This window comes from Pseudophryne corroboree, chromosome 1 (assembly GCF_028390025.1).
Source record: "Pseudophryne corroboree isolate aPseCor3 chromosome 1, aPseCor3.hap2, whole genome shotgun sequence".
NCBI classification, from domain to species: Eukaryota; Metazoa; Chordata; class Amphibia; order Anura; family Myobatrachidae; genus Pseudophryne; species Pseudophryne corroboree.
In genome coordinates this window covers 117,692,074-117,706,773 of record NC_086444.1, presented here as the reverse complement: position 1 = coordinate 117,706,773, position 14,700 = coordinate 117,692,074, and the positions used below count along the sequence as shown (strand labels likewise).

The following is a 14,700-nucleotide window of genomic DNA, read 5'->3' as shown; positions in this document are numbered from 1 at the left end:
TCCCTGCAGTTTTCTTTTCCCGTCCCCTGCCGAGAGTTCACTTGTCATGGCTCCGGTCAACCTCCTTCACTTGACGGGGGTGTGCCCAAGCAGGGGCCCTCCTGAGCCCTAGTCCAACTCATACTTACCTGGCAGGGGAGATACCATGATCACGAAGGTGGTTCTCCCAGGGCGAGGCTCATCCATTGCACTCCGGGTGTGCTGACCCCTGCGATTTCCCCAAATACGGGAAACTCGACTGCATAATTTGTGGTAGTGGGGGACTGCGTTCGCGCTTTCCCCTGATCATCTCTGGTAAAAGTCAGATCTTTTTGTGTGCTGCTGGTGCTGTCTCTTCCTTTGCTGTTTCTATCCTTTTCTTCATTTCAACTCTCCCTCCACTGGACCCCTGTGCCCGTTAAGGTGCGCTTCTATCTTTCACTCAGCGCTCTCTTCTTATCTCTTCTCCTGTGCGCTGGCTGCATGCTTCCTTGCTTTTTCCGGCCTTGTACTGTGCTTCGCATATACAACCAATACAGGGCGCTGCAGGACCCACACGGTTTCACTTGCTTTGTAAAGTAGGCCCCCAGATTGTGTCAGATATGAGGGGGAGAGAGAAAAAAAACTTTGCTCCCTCATTTCATGCAGTAGCTTGTCTACTTTGTAAAATGGTAGGCCTCGCTGGGCTGCCGTAGTCTTCCTACACATAGTAAGCGTTTAAATTGAGGCGGCGAAAACTAGAAGAAAGAGAGCATTTTTGGTTTGCGTGCAGATTTTGGGCAGGTGGATTGGTGGCAAAACACAAAGTATTTGTCTATGGTGCTTATAAGACGGGGGACAAAAGAAAAAAAATCACATTTGCTTTTGGTTCACTTGCTTGAGAAATACGCTTTTTGGGCCATTTGGGTGAAACAACTTTTGACGTGTTCAAATCAGTAAAAAGACTAATGGCTTTTTTGAGACTACAAAGTCTTTTGAAAGAAAAAACAAACAAACAAAAACCAAGGTATAATTTGTGTGAGTGCCGCAGGGGGGATAAGAAAGAAAGAAAAAATAAATAAAAAGAAATCCGTGACGACGACGTTCGGACGAGCGCTAACGTCGGAAAATGGTCTCGGTGCGAGGATGAGAAAACCCTCAGCAGCGAGGGGGTTAAATCTCAAGCTGCCTTTTATATTTTATTTTCCAATTTAAGAACCCATTGAGACATAGGACGGTGCACTGCCTGTTGCTTTTCATATGGAGATGAGGGTTGCAGCTACTGTAACTGTGCCCGACTGCTTTTATGACATGACGGTATGCAAATTCATCTGCTGCAGTGTGCCCTGGGAAGGATTTGCACTAGTTGTGCGCATAGTTTGGGGGTGCTTCAGGAACAGTCACCCTTCCGCCTTCCCATGTCAACGTGAAGAGATGCAGCCTCCCTGCAGTTTTCTTTTCCCGTCCCCTGCCGAGAGTTCACTTGTCATGGCTCCGGTCAACCTCCTTCACTTGACGGGGGTGTGCCCAAGCAGGGGCCCTCCTGAGCCCTAGTCCAACTCATACTTACCTGGCAGGGGAGATACCATGATCACGAAGGTGGTTCTCCCAGGGCGAGGCTCATCCATTGCACTCCGGGTGTGCTGACCCCTGCGATTTCCCCAAATACGGGAAACTCGACTGCATAATTTGTGGTAGTGGGGGACTGCGTTCGCGCTTTCCCCTGATCATCTCTGGTAAAAGTCAGATCTTTTTGTGTGCTGCTGGTGCTGTCTCTTCCTTTGCTGTTTCTATCCTTTTCTTCATTTCAACTCTCCCTCCACTGGACCCCTGTGCCCGTTAAGGTGCGCTTCTATCTTTCACTCAGCGCTCTCTTCTTATCTCTTCTCCTGTGCGCTGGCTGCATGCTTCCTTGCTTTTTCCGGCCTTGTACTGTGCTTCGCATATACAACCAATACAGGGCGCTGCAGGACCCACACGGTTTCACTTGCTTTGTAAAGTAGGCCCACAGATTGTGTCAGATATGAGGGGGAGAGAGAAAAAAAACTTTGCTCCCTCATTTCATGCAGTAGCTTGTCTACTTTGTAAAATGGTAGGCCTCGCTGGGCTGCCGTAGTCTTCCTACACATAGTAAGCGTTTAAATTGAGGCGGCAAAAACTAGAAGAAAGAGAGCATTTTTGGTTTGCGTGCAGATTTTGGGCAGGTGGATTGGTGGCAAAACACAAAGTATTTGTCTATGGTGCTTATAAGACGGGGGACAAAAGAAAAAAAATCACATTTGCTTTTGGTTCACTTGCTTGAGAAATACGCTTTTTGGGCCATTTGGGTGAAACAACTTTTGACGTGTTCAAATCAGTAAAAAGACTAATGGCTTTTTTGAGACTACAAAGTCTTTTGAAAGAAAAAACAAACAAACAAAAACCAAGGTATAATTTGTGTGAGTGCCGCAGGGGGGATAAGAAAGAAAGAAAAAATAAATAAAAAGAAATCCGTGACGACGACGTTCGGACGAGCGCTAACGTCGGAAAATGGTCTCGGTGCGAGGATGAGAAAACCCTCAGCAGCGAGGGGGTTAAATCTCAAGCTGCCTTTTATATTTTATTTTCCAATTTAAGAACCCATTGAGACATAGGACGGTGCACTGCCTGTTGCTTTTCATATGGAGATGAGGGTTGCAGCTACTGTAACTGTGCCCGACTGCTTTTATGACATGACGGTATGCAAATTCATCTGCTGCAGTGTGCCCTGGGAAGGATTTGCACTAGTTGTGCGCATAGTTTGGGGGTGCTTCAGGAACAGTCACCCTTCCGCCTTCCCATGTCAACGTGAAGAGATGCAGCCTCCCTGCAGTTTTCTTTTCCCGTCCCCTGCCGAGAGTTCACTTGTCATGGCTCCGGTCAACCTCCTTCACTTGACGGGGGTGTGCCCAAGCAGGGGCCCTCCTGAGCCCTAGTCCAACTCATACTTACCTGGCAGGGGAGATACCATGATCACGAAGGTGGTTCTCCCAGGGCGAGGCTCATCCATTGCACTCCGGGTGTGCTGACCCCTGCGATTTCCCCAAATGCGGGAAACTCGACTGCATAATTTGTGGTAGTGGGGGACTGCGTTCGCGCTTTCCCCTGATCATCTCTGGTAAAAGTCAGATCTTTTTGTGTGCTGCTGGTGCTGTCTCTTCCTTTGCTGTTTCTATCCTTTTCTTCATTTCAACTCTCCCTCCACTGGACCCCTGTGCCCGTTAAGGTGCGCTTCTATCTTTCACTCAGCGCTCTCTTCTCATCTCTTCTCCTGTGCGCTGGCTGCATGCTTCCTTGCTTTTTCCGGCCTTGTACTGTGCTTCGCATATACAACCAATACAGGGCGCTGCAGGACCCACACGGTTTCACTTGCTTTGTAAAGTAGGCCCCCAGATTGTGTCAGATATGAGGGGGAGAGAGAAAAAAACTTTGCTCCCTCATTTCATGCAGTAGCTTGTCTACTTTGTAAAATGGTAGGCCTCGCTGGGCTGCCGTAGTCTTCCTACACATAGTAAGCGTTTAAATTGAGGCGGCGAAAACTAGAAGAAAGAGAGCATTTTTGGTTTGCGTGCAGATTTTGGGCAGGTGGATTGGTGGCAAAACACAAAGTATTTGTCTATGGTGCTTATAAGACGGGGGACAAAAGAAAAAAAATCACATTTGCTTTTGGTTCACTTGCTTGAGAAATACGCTTTTTGGGCCATTTGGGTGAAACAACTTTTGACGTGTTCAAATCAGTAAAAAGACTAATGGCTTTTTTGAGACTACAAAGTCTTTTGAAAGAAAAAAAAAACAAACAAAAACCAAGGTATAATTTGTGTGAGTGCCGCAGGGGGGATAAGAAAGAAAGAAAAAATAAATAAAAAGAAATCCGCGACGACGACGTTCGGACGAGCGCTAACGTCGGAAAATGGTCTCGGTGCGAGGATGAGAAAACCCTCAGCAGCGAGGGGGTTAAATCTCAAGCTGCCTTTTATATTTTATTTTCCAATTTAAGAACCCATTGAGACATAGGACGGTGCACTGCCTGTTGCTTTTCATATGGAGATGAGGGTTGCAGCTACTGTAACTGTGCCCGACTGCTTTTAGGACATGACGGTATGCAAATTCATCTGCTGCAGTGTGCCCTGGGAAGGATTTGCACTAGTTGTGCGCATAGTTTGGGGGTGCTTCAGGAACAGTCACCCTTCCGCCTTCCCATGTCAACGTGAAGAGATGCAGCCTCCCTGCAGTTTTCTTTTCCCGTCCCCTGCCGAGAGTTCACTTGTCATGGCTCCGGTCAACCTCCTTCACTTGACGGGGGTGTGCCCAAGCAGGGGCCCTCCTGAGCCCTAGTCCAACTCATACTTACCTGGCAGGGGAGATACCATGATCACGAAGGTGGTTCTCCCAGGGCGAGGCTCATCCATTGCACTCCGGGTGTGCTGACCCCTGCGATTTCCCCAAATGCGGGAAACTCGACTGCATAATTTGTGGTAGTGGGGGACTGCGTTTGCGCTTTCCCCTGATCATCTCTGGGAAAAGTCAGATCTTTTTTGGTGCTGTCTCTTCCTTTGCTGTTTCCATCCTTTTCTTCATTTCAACTCTCCCTCCAGTGGACCCCTGTGCCCGTTAAGGTGCGCTTCTATCTTTCACTCAGCGCTCTCTTCTCATCTCTTCTCCTTTGCGCTGGCTGCATGCTTCCTTGCTTTTTCCGGCCTTGTACTGTGCTTCGCATATACAACCAATACAGGGCGCTGCAGGACCCACACGGTTTCACTTGCTTTGTAAAGTAGGCCCCCAGATTGTGTCAGATATGAGGGGGAGAGAGAAAAAAAACTTTGCTCCCTCATTTCATGCAGTAGCTTGTCTACTTTGTAAAATGGTAGGCCTCGCTGGGCTGCCGTAGTCTTCCTACACATAGTAAGCGTTTAAATTGAGGCGGCGAAAACTAGAAGAAAGAGAGCATTTTTGGTTTGCGTGCAGATTTTGGGCAGGTGGATTGGTGGCAAAACACAAAGTATTTGTCTATGGTGCTTATAAGACGGGGGACAAAAGAAAAAAAATCACATTTGCTTTTGGTTCACTTGCTTGAGAAATACGCTTTTTGGGCCATTTGGGTGAAACAACTTTTGACGTGTTCAAATCAGTAAAAAGACTAATGGCTTTTTTGAGACTACAAAGTCTTTTGAAAGAAAAAACAAACAAACAAAAACCAAGGTATAATTTGTGTGAGTGCCGCAGGGGGGATAAGAAAGAAAGAAAAAATAAATAAAAAGAAATCCGTGACGACGACGTTCGGACGAGCGCTAACGTCGGAAAATGGTCTCGGTGCGAGGATGAGAAAACCCTCAGCAGCGAGGGGGTTAAATCTCAAGCTGCCTTTTATATTTTATTTTCCAATTTAAGAACCCATTGAGACATAGGACGGTGCACTGCCTGTTGCTTTTCATATGGAGATGAGGGTTGCAGCTACTGTAACTGTGCCCGACTGCTTTTATGACATGACGGTATGCAAATTCATCTGCTGCAGTGTGCCCTGGGAAGGATTTGCACTAGTTGTGCGCATAGTTTGGGGGTGCTTCAGGAACAGTCACCCTTCCGCCTTCCCATGTCAACGTGAAGAGATGCAGCCTCCCTGCAGTTTTCTTTTCCCGTCCCCTGCCGAGAGTTCACTTGTCATGGCTCCGGTCAACCTCCTTCACTTGACGGGGGTGTGCCCAAGCAGGGGCCCTCCTGAGCCCTAGTCCAACTCATACTTACCTGGCATGGGAGATACCATGATCACGAAGGTGGTTCTCCCAGGGCAAGGCTCATCCATTGCACTCCGGGTGTGCTGACCCCTGCGATTTCCCCAAATGCGGGAAACTCGACTGCATAATTTGTGGTAGTGGGGGACTGCGTTCGCGCTTTCCCCTGATCATCTCTGGTAAAAGTCAGATCTTTTTGTGTGCTGCTGGTGCTGTCTCTTCCTTTGCTGTTTCCATCCTTTTCTTCATTTCAACCCTCCCTCCACTGGACCCCTGTGCCCGTTAAGGTGCGCTTCTATCTTTCACTCAGCGCTCTCTTCTCATCTCTTCTCCTGTGCGCTGGCTGCATGCTTCCTTGCTTTTTCCGACCTTGTACTGTGCTTCGCATATACAACCAATACAGGGCGCTGCAGGACCCACACGGTTTCACTTGCTTTGTAAAGTAGGCCCCCAGATTGTGTCAGATATGAGGGGGAGAGAGAAAAAAAACTTTGCTCCCTCATTTCATGCAGTAGCTTGTCTACTTTGTAAAATGGTAGGCCTCGCTGGGCTGCCGTAGTCTTCCTACACATAGTAAGCGTTTAAATTGAGGCGGCGAAAACTAGAAGAAAGAGAGCATTTTTGGTTTGCGTGCAGATTTTGGGCAGGTGGATTGGTGGCAAAACACAAAGTATTTGTCTATGGTGCTTATAAGACGGGGGACAAAAGAAAAAAAATCACATTTGCTTTTGGTTCACTTGCTTGAGAAATACGCTTTTTGGGCCATTTGGGTGAAACAACTTTTGACGTGTTCAAATCAGTAAAAAGACTAATGGCTTTTTTGAGACTACAAAGTCTTTTGAAAGAAAAAACAAACAAACAAAAACCAAGGTATAATTTGTGTGAGTGCCGCAGGGGGGATAAGAAAGAAAGAAAAAATAAATAAAAAGAAATCCGTGACGACGACGTTCGGACGAGCGCTAACGTCGGAAAATGGTCTCGGTGCGAGGATGAGAAAACCCTCAGCAGCGAGGGGGTTAAATCTCAAGCTGCCTTTTATATTTTATTTTCCAATTTAAGAACCCATTGAGACATAGGACGGTGCACTGCCTGTTGCTTTTCATATGGAGATGAGGGTTGCAGCTACTGTAACTGTGCCCGACTGCTTTTATGACATGACGGTATGCAAATTCATCTGCTGCAGTGTGCCCTGGGAAGGATTTGCACTAGTTGTGCGCATAGTTTGGGGGTGCTTCAGGAACAGTCACCCTTCCGCCTTCCCATGTCAACGTGAAGAGATGCAGCCTCCCTGCAGTTTTCTTTTCCCGTCCCCTGCCGAGAGTTCACTTGTCATGGCTCCGGTCAACCTCCTTCACTTGACGGGGGTGTGCCCAAGCAGGGGCCCTCCTGAGCCCTAGTCCAACTCATACTTACCTGGCAGGGGAGATACCATGATCACGAAGGTGGTTCTCCCAGGGCGAGGCTCATCCATTGCACTCCGGGTGTGCTGACCCCTGCGATTTCCCCAAATACGGGAAACTCGACTGCATAATTTGTGGTAGTGGGGGACTGCGTTCGCGCTTTCCCCTGATCATCTCTGGTAAAAGTCAGATCTTTTTGTGTGCTGCTGGTGCTGTCTCTTCCTTTGCTGTTTCCATCCTTTTCTTCATTTCAACCCTCCCTCCACTGGACCCCTGTGCCCGTTCACTCAGCGCTCTCTTCTCATCTCTTCTCCTGTGCGCTGGCTGCATGCTTCCTTGCTTTTTCCGGCCTTGTACTGTGCTTCGCATAAACAACCAATACAGGGCGCTGCAGGACCCACACGGTTTCACTTGCTTTGTAAAGTAGGCCCCCAGATTGTGTCAGATATGAGGGGGAGAGAGAAAAAAAACTTTGCTCCCTCATTTCATGCAGTAGCTTGTCTACTTTGTAAAATGGTAGGCCTCGCTGGGCTGCCGTAGTCTTCCTACACATAGTAAGCGTTTAAATTGAGGCGGCGAAAACTAGAAGAAAGAGAGCATTTTTGGTTTGCGTGCAGATTTTGGGCAGGTGGATTGGTGGCAAAACACAAAGTATTTGTCTATGGTGCTTATAAGACGGGGGACAAAAGAAAAAAAATCACATTTGCTTTTGGTTCACTTGCTTGAGAAATACGCTTTTTGGGCCATTTGGGTGAAACAACTTTTGACGTGTTCAAATCAGTAAAAAGACTAATGGCTTTTTTGAGACTACAAAGTCTTTTGAAAGAAAAAACAAACAAACAAAAACCAAGGTATAATTTGTGTGAGTGCCGCAGGGGGGATAAGAAAGAAAGAAAAAATAAATAAAAAGAAATCCGTGACGACGACGTTCGGACGAGCGCTAACGTCGGAAAATGGTCTCGGTGCGAGGATGAGAAAACCCTCAGCAGCGAGGGGGTTAAATCTCAAGCTGCCTTTTATATTTTATTTTCCAATTTAAGAACCCATTGAGACATAGGACGGTGCACTGCCTGTTGCTTTTCATATGGAGATGAGGGTTGCAGCTACTGTAACTGTGCCCGACTGCTTTTATGACATGACGGTATGCAAATTCATCTGCTGCAGTGTGCCCTGGGAAGGATTTGCACTAGTTGTGCGCATAGTTTGGGGGTGCTTCAGGAACAGTCACCCTTCCGCCTTCCCATGTCAACGTGAAGAGATGCAGCCTCCCTGCAGTTTTCTTTTCCCGTCCCCTGCCGAGAGTTCACTTGTCATGGCTCCGGTCAACCTCCTTCACTTGACGGGGGTGTGCCCAAGCAGGGGCCCTCCTGAGCCCTAGTCCAACTCATACTTACCTGGCAGGGGAGATACCATGATCACGAAGGTGGTTCTCCCAGGGCGAGGCTCATCCATTGCACTCCGGGTGTGCTGACCCCTGCGATTTCCCCAAATACGGGAAACTCGACTGCATAATTTGTGGTAGTGGGGGACTGCGTTCGCGCTTTCCCCTGATCATCTCTGGTAAAAGTCAGATCTTTTTGTGTGCTGCTGGTGCTGTCTCTTCCTTTGCTGTTTCCATCCTTTTCTTCATTTCAACCCTCCCTCCACTGGACCCCTGTGCCCGTTCACTCAGCGCTCTCTTCTCATCTCTTCTCCTGTGCGCTGGCTGCATGCTTCCTTGCTTTTTCCGGCCTTGTACTGTGCTTCGCATAAACAACCAATACAGGGCGCTGCAGGACCCACACGGTTTCACTTGCTTTGTAAAGTAGGCCCCCAGATTGTGTCAGATATGAGGGGGAGAGAGAAAAAAACCTTTGCTCCCTCATTTCATGCAGTAGCTTGTCTACTTTGTAAAATGGTAGGCCTCGCTGGGCTGCCGTAGTCTTCCTACACATAGTAAGCGTTTAAATTGAGGCGGCGAAAACTAGAAGAAAGAGAGCATTTTTGGTTTGCGTGCAGATTTTGGGCAGGTGGATTGGTGGCAAAACACAAAGTATTTGTCTATGGTGCTTATAAGACGGGGGACAAAAGAAAAAAAATCACATTTGCTTTTGGTTCACTTGCTTGAGAAATACGCTTTTTGGGCCATTTGGGTGAAACAACTTTTGACGTGTTCAAATCAGTAAAAAGACTAATGGCTTTTTTGAGACTACAAAGTCTTTTGAAAGAAAAAAAAAACAAACAAAAACCAAGGTATAATTTGTGTGAGTGCCGCAGGGGGGATAAGAAAGAAAGAAAAAATAAATAAAAAGAAATCCGTGACGACGACGTTCGGACGAGCGCTAACGTCGGAAAATGGTCTCGGTGCGAGGATGAGAAAACCCTCAGCAGCGAGAGGGTTAAATCTCAAGCTGCCTTTTATATTTTATTTTCCAATTTAAGAACCCATTGAGACATAGGACGGTGCACTGCCTGTTGCTTTTCATATGGAGATGAGGGTTGCAGCTACTGTAACTGTGCCCGACTGCTTTTATGACATGACGGTATGCAAATTCATCTGCTGCAGTGTGCCCTGGGAAGGATTTGCACTAGTTGTGCGCATAGTTTGGGGGTGCTTCAGGAACAGTCACCCTTCCGCCTTCCCATGTCAACGTGAAGAGATGCAGCCTCCCTGCAGTTTTCTTTTCCCGTCCCCTGCCGAGAGTTCACTTGTCATGGCTCCGGTCAACCTCCTTCACTTGACGGGGGTGTGCCCAAGCAGGGGCCCTCCTGAGCCCTAGTCCAACTCATACTTACCTGGCAGGGGAGATACCATGATCACGAAGGTGGTTCTCCCAGGGCGAGGCTCATCCATTGCACTCCGGGTGTGCTGACCCTTGCGATTTCCCCAAATGCGGGAAACTCGACTGCATAATTTGTGGTAGTGGGGGACTGCGTTCGCGCTTTCCCCTGATCATCTCTGGTAAAAGTCAGATCTTTTTGTGTGCTGCTGGTGCTGTCTCTTCCTTTGCTGTTTCTATCCTTTTCTTCATTTCAACTCTCCCTCCACTGGACCCCTGTGCCCGTTAAGGTGCGCTTCTATCTTTCACTCAGCGCTCTCTTCTCATCTCTTCTCCTGTGCGCTGGCTGCATGCTTCCTTGCTTTTTCCGGCCTTGTACTGTGCTTCGCATATACAACCAATACAGGGCGCTGCAGGACCCACACGGTTTCACTTGCTTTGTAAAGTAGGCCCCCAGATTGTGTCAGATATGAGGGGGAGAGAGAAAAAAAACTTTGCTCCCTCATTTCATGCAGTAGCTTGTCTACTTTGTAAAATGGTAGGCCTCGCTGGGCTGCCGTAGTCTTCCTACACATAGTAAGCGTTTAAATTGAGGCGGCGAAAACTAGAAGAAAGAGAGCATTTTTGGTTTGCGTGCAGATTTTGGGCAGGTGGATTGGTGGCAAAACACAAAGTATTTGTCTATGGTGCTTATAAGACGGGGGACAAAAGAAAAAAAATCACATTTGCTTTTGGTTCACTTGCTTGAGAAATACGCTTTTTGGGCCATTTGGGTGAAACAACTTTTGACGTGTTCAAATCAGTAAAAAGACTAATGGCTTTTTTGAGACTACAAAGTCTTTTGAAAGAAAAAACAAACAAACAAAAACCAAGGTATAATTTGTGTGAGTGCCGCAGGGGGGATAAGAAAGAAAGAAAAAATAAATAAAAAGAAATCCGTGACGACGACGTTCGGACGAGCGCTAACGTCGGAAAATGGTCTCGGTGCGAGGATGAGAAAACCCTCAGCAGCGAGGGGGTTAAATCTCAAGCTGCCTTTTATATTTTATTTTCCAATTTAAGAACCCATTGAGACATAGGACGGTGCACTGCCTGTTGCTTTTCATATGGAGATGAGGGTTGCAGCTACTGTAACTGTGCCCGACTGCTTTTATGACATGACGGTATGCAAATTCATCTGCTGCAGTGTGCCCTGGGAAGGATTTGCACTAGTTGTGCGCATAGTTTGGGGGTGCTTCAGGAACAGTCACCCTTCCGCCTTCCCATGTCAACGTGAAGAGATGCAGCCTCCCTGCAGTTTTCTTTTCCCGTCCCCTGCCGAGAGTTCACTTGTCATGGCTCCGGTCAACCTCCTTCACTTGACGGGGGTGTGCCCAAGCAGGGGCCCTCCTGAGCCCTAGTCCAACTCATACTTACCTGGCAGGGGAGATACCATGATCACGAAGGTGGTTCTCCCAGGGCGAGGCTCATCCATTGCACTCCGGGTGTGCTGACCCCTGCGATTTCCCCAAATACGGGAAACTCGACTGCATAATTTGTGGTAGTGGGGGACTGCGTTCGCGCTTTCCCCTGATCATCTCTGGTAAAAGTCAGATCTTTTTGTGTGCTGCTGGTGCTGTCTCTTCCTTTGCTGTTTCCATCCTTTTCTTCATTTCAACCCTCCCTCCACTGGACCCCTGTGCCCGTTCACTCAGCGCTCTCTTCTCATCTCTTCTCCTGTGCGCTGGCTGCATGCTTCCTTGCTTTTTCCGGCCTTGTACTGTGCTTCGCATAAACAACCAATACAGGGCGCTGCAGGACCCACACGGTTTCACTTGCTTTGTAAAGTAGGCCCCCAGATTGTGTCAGATATGAGGGGGAGAGAGAAAAAAAACTTTGCTCCCTCATTTCATGCAGTAGCTTGTCTACTTTGTAAAATGGTAGGCCTCGCTGGGCTGCCGTAGTCTTCCTACACATAGTAAGCGTTTAAATTGAGGCGGCGAAAACTAGAAGAAAGAGAGCATTTTTGGTTTGCGTGCAGATTTTGGGCAGGTGGATTGGTGGCAAAACACAAAGTATTTGTCTATGGTGCTTATAAGACGGGGGACAAAAGAAAAAAAATCACATTTGCTTTTGGTTCACTTGCTTGAGAAATACGCTTTTTGGGCCATTTGGGTGAAACAACTTTTGACGTGTTCAAATCAGTAAAAAGACTAATGGCTTTTTTGAGACTACAAAGTCTTTTGAAAGAAAAAACAAACAAACAAAAACCAAGGTATAATTTGTGTGAGTGCCGCAGGGGGGATAAGAAAGAAAGAAAAAATAAATAAAAAGAAATCCGTGACGACGACGTTCGGACGAGCGCTAACGTCGGAAAATGGTCTCGGTGCGAGGATGAGAAAACCCTCAGCAGCGAGGGGGTTAAATCTCAAGCTGCCTTTTATATTTTATTTTCCAATTTAAGAACCCATTGAGACATAGGACGGTGCACTGCCTGTTGCTTTTCATATGGAGATGAGGGTTGCAGCTACTGTAACTGTGCCCGACTGCTTTTATGACATGACGGTATGCAAATTCATCTGCTGCAGTGTGCCCTGGGAAGGATTTGCACTAGTTGTGCGCATAGTTTGGGGGTGCTTCAGGAACAGTCACCCTTCCGCCTTCCCATGTCAACGTGAAGAGATGCAGCCTCCCTGCAGTTTTCTTTTCCCGTCCCCTGCCGAGAGTTCACTTGTCATGGCTCCGGTCAACCTCCTTCACTTGACGGGGGTGTGCCCAAGCAGGGGCCCTCCTGAGCCCTAGTCCAACTCATACTTACCTGGCAGGGGAGATACCATGATCACGAAGGTGGTTCTCCCAGGGCGAGGCTCATCCATTGCACTCCGGGTGTGCTGACCCCTGCGATTTCCCCAAATACGGGAAACTCGACTGCATAATTTGTGGTAGTGGGGGACTGCGTTCGCGCTTTCCCCTGATCATCTCTGGTAAAAGTCAGATCTTTTTGTGTGCTGCTGGTGCTGTCTCTTCCTTTGCTGTTTCCATCCTTTTCTTCATTTCAACCCTCCCTCCACTGGACCCCTGTGCCCGTTCACTCAGCGCTCTCTTCTCATCTCTTCTCCTGTGCGCTGGCTGCATGCTTCCTTGCTTTTTCCGGCCTTGTACTGTGCTTCGCATAAACAACCAATACAGGGCGCTGCAGGACCCACACGGTTTCACTTGCTTTGTAAAGTAGGCCCCCAGATTGTGTCAGATATGAGGGGGAGAGAGAAAAAAAACTTTGCTCCCTCATTTCATGCAGTAGCTTGTCTACTTTGTAAAATGGTAGGCCTCGCTGGGCTGCCGTAGTCTTCCTACACATAGTAAGCGTTTAAATTGAGGCGGCGAAAACTAGAAGAAAGAGAGCATTTTTGGTTTGCGTGCAGATTTTGGGCAGGTGGATTGGTGGCAAAACACAAAGTATTTGTCTATGGTGCTTATAAGACGGGGGACAAAAGAAAAAAAATCACATTTGCTTTTGGTTCACTTGCTTGAGAAATACGCTTTTTGGGCCATTTGGGTGAAACAACTTTTGACGTGTTCAAATCAGTAAAAAGACTAATGGCTTTTTTGAGACTACAAAGTCTTTTGAAAGAAAAAAAAAACAAACAAAAACCAAGGTATAATTTGTGTGAGTGCCGCAGGGGGGATAAGAAAGAAAGAAAAAATAAATAAAAAGAAATCCGTGACGACGACGTTCGGACGAGCGCTAACGTCGGAAAATGGTCTCGGTGCGAGGATGAGAAAACCCTCAGCAGCGAGAGGGTTAAATCTCAAGCTGCCTTTTATATTTTATTTTCCAATTTAAGAACCCATTGAGACATAGGACGGTGCACTGCCTGTTGCTTTTCATATGGAGATGAGGGTTGCAGCTACTGTAACTGTGCCCGACTGCTTTTATGACATGACGGTATGCAAATTCATCTGCTGCAGTGTGCCCTGGGAAGGATTTGCACTAGTTGTGCGCATAGTTTGGGGGTGCTTCAGGAACAGTCACCCTTCCGCCTTCCCATGTCAACGTGAAGAGATGCAGCCTCCCTGCAGTTTTCTTTTCCCGTCCCCTGCCGAGAGTTCACTTGTCATGGCTCCGGTCAACCTCCTTCACTTGACGGGGGTGTGCCCAAGCAGGGGCCCTCCTGAGCCCTAGTCCAACTCATACTTACCTGGCAGGGGAGATACCATGATCACGAAGGTGGTTCTCCCAGGGCGAGGCTCATCCATTGCACTCCGGGTGTGCTGACCCTTGCGATTTCCCCAAATGCGGGAAACTCGACTGCATAATTTGTGGTAGTGGGGGACTGCGTTCGCGCTTTCCCCTGATCATCTCTGGTAAAAGTCAGATCTTTTTGTGTGCTGCTGGTGCTGTCTCTTCCTTTGCTGTTTCTATCCTTTTCTTCATTTCAACTCTCCCTCCACTGGACCCCTGTGCCCGTTAAGGTGCGCTTCTATCTTTCACTCAGCGCTCTCTTCTCATCTCTTCTCCTGTGCGCTGGCTGCATGCTTCCTTGCTTTTTCCGGCCTTGTACTGTGCTTCGCATATACAACCAATACAGGGCGCTGCAGGACCCACACGGTTTCACTTGCTTTGTAAAGTAGGCCCCCAGATTGTGTCAGATATGAGGGGGAGAGAGAAAAAAAACTTTGCTCCCTCATTTCATGCAGTAGCTTGTCTACTTTGTAAAATGGTAGGCCTCGCTGGGCTGCCGTAGTCTTCCTACACATAGTAAGCGTTTAAATTGAGGCGGCGAAAACTAGAAGAAAGAGAGCATTTTTGGTTTGCGTGCAGATTTTGGGCAGGTGGATTGGTGGCAAAACACAAAG

General features: G+C 47.7%; 11 non-coding genes across 11 annotated transcripts; all 11 read left to right on the top strand.

The window, feature by feature from the left end:
• The first annotated feature begins 120 nt into the window (after positions 1-120).
• Positions 121-284, top strand: LOC134957788 (U1 spliceosomal RNA). The gene has a single exon (XR_010186748.1). It is a non-coding gene; the product is annotated as a U1 spliceosomal RNA (small nuclear RNA).
• A 1,236-nt stretch (positions 285-1,520) lies between these two features.
• Positions 1,521-1,684, top strand: LOC134957784 (U1 spliceosomal RNA). The gene has a single exon (XR_010186746.1). It is a non-coding gene; the product is annotated as a U1 spliceosomal RNA (small nuclear RNA).
• Positions 1,685-2,920: 1,236 nt separating this feature from the next.
• Positions 2,921-3,084, top strand: LOC134957225 (U1 spliceosomal RNA). Its single transcript, XR_010186530.1, has one exon. It is a non-coding gene; the product is annotated as a U1 spliceosomal RNA (small nuclear RNA).
• Positions 3,085-4,319: 1,235 nt separating this feature from the next.
• Positions 4,320-4,483, top strand: LOC134957615 (U1 spliceosomal RNA). Its single transcript, XR_010186684.1, has one exon. It is a non-coding gene; the product is annotated as a U1 spliceosomal RNA (small nuclear RNA).
• Positions 4,484-5,710: 1,227 nt separating this feature from the next.
• LOC134958995 (U1 spliceosomal RNA) lies at positions 5,711-5,874 on the top strand. Its single transcript, XR_010187153.1, has one exon. It is a non-coding gene; the product is annotated as a U1 spliceosomal RNA (small nuclear RNA).
• A 1,236-nt stretch (positions 5,875-7,110) lies between these two features.
• On the top strand, positions 7,111-7,274 carry LOC134957776 (U1 spliceosomal RNA). Its single transcript, XR_010186745.1, has one exon. It is a non-coding gene; the product is annotated as a U1 spliceosomal RNA (small nuclear RNA).
• A 1,217-nt stretch (positions 7,275-8,491) lies between these two features.
• Positions 8,492-8,655, top strand: LOC134957774 (U1 spliceosomal RNA). The gene has a single exon (XR_010186744.1). It is a non-coding gene; the product is annotated as a U1 spliceosomal RNA (small nuclear RNA).
• A 1,217-nt stretch (positions 8,656-9,872) lies between these two features.
• On the top strand, positions 9,873-10,036 carry LOC134957866 (U1 spliceosomal RNA). The gene has a single exon (XR_010186773.1). It is a non-coding gene; the product is annotated as a U1 spliceosomal RNA (small nuclear RNA).
• A 1,236-nt stretch (positions 10,037-11,272) lies between these two features.
• Positions 11,273-11,436, top strand: LOC134957771 (U1 spliceosomal RNA). Its single transcript, XR_010186743.1, has one exon. It is a non-coding gene; the product is annotated as a U1 spliceosomal RNA (small nuclear RNA).
• Positions 11,437-12,653: 1,217 nt separating this feature from the next.
• LOC134957764 (U1 spliceosomal RNA) lies at positions 12,654-12,817 on the top strand. The gene has a single exon (XR_010186735.1). It is a non-coding gene; the product is annotated as a U1 spliceosomal RNA (small nuclear RNA).
• Positions 12,818-14,034: 1,217 nt separating this feature from the next.
• On the top strand, positions 14,035-14,198 carry LOC134957860 (U1 spliceosomal RNA). Its single transcript, XR_010186771.1, has one exon. It is a non-coding gene; the product is annotated as a U1 spliceosomal RNA (small nuclear RNA).
• The last annotated feature ends 502 nt before the right edge of the window (positions 14,199-14,700 follow it).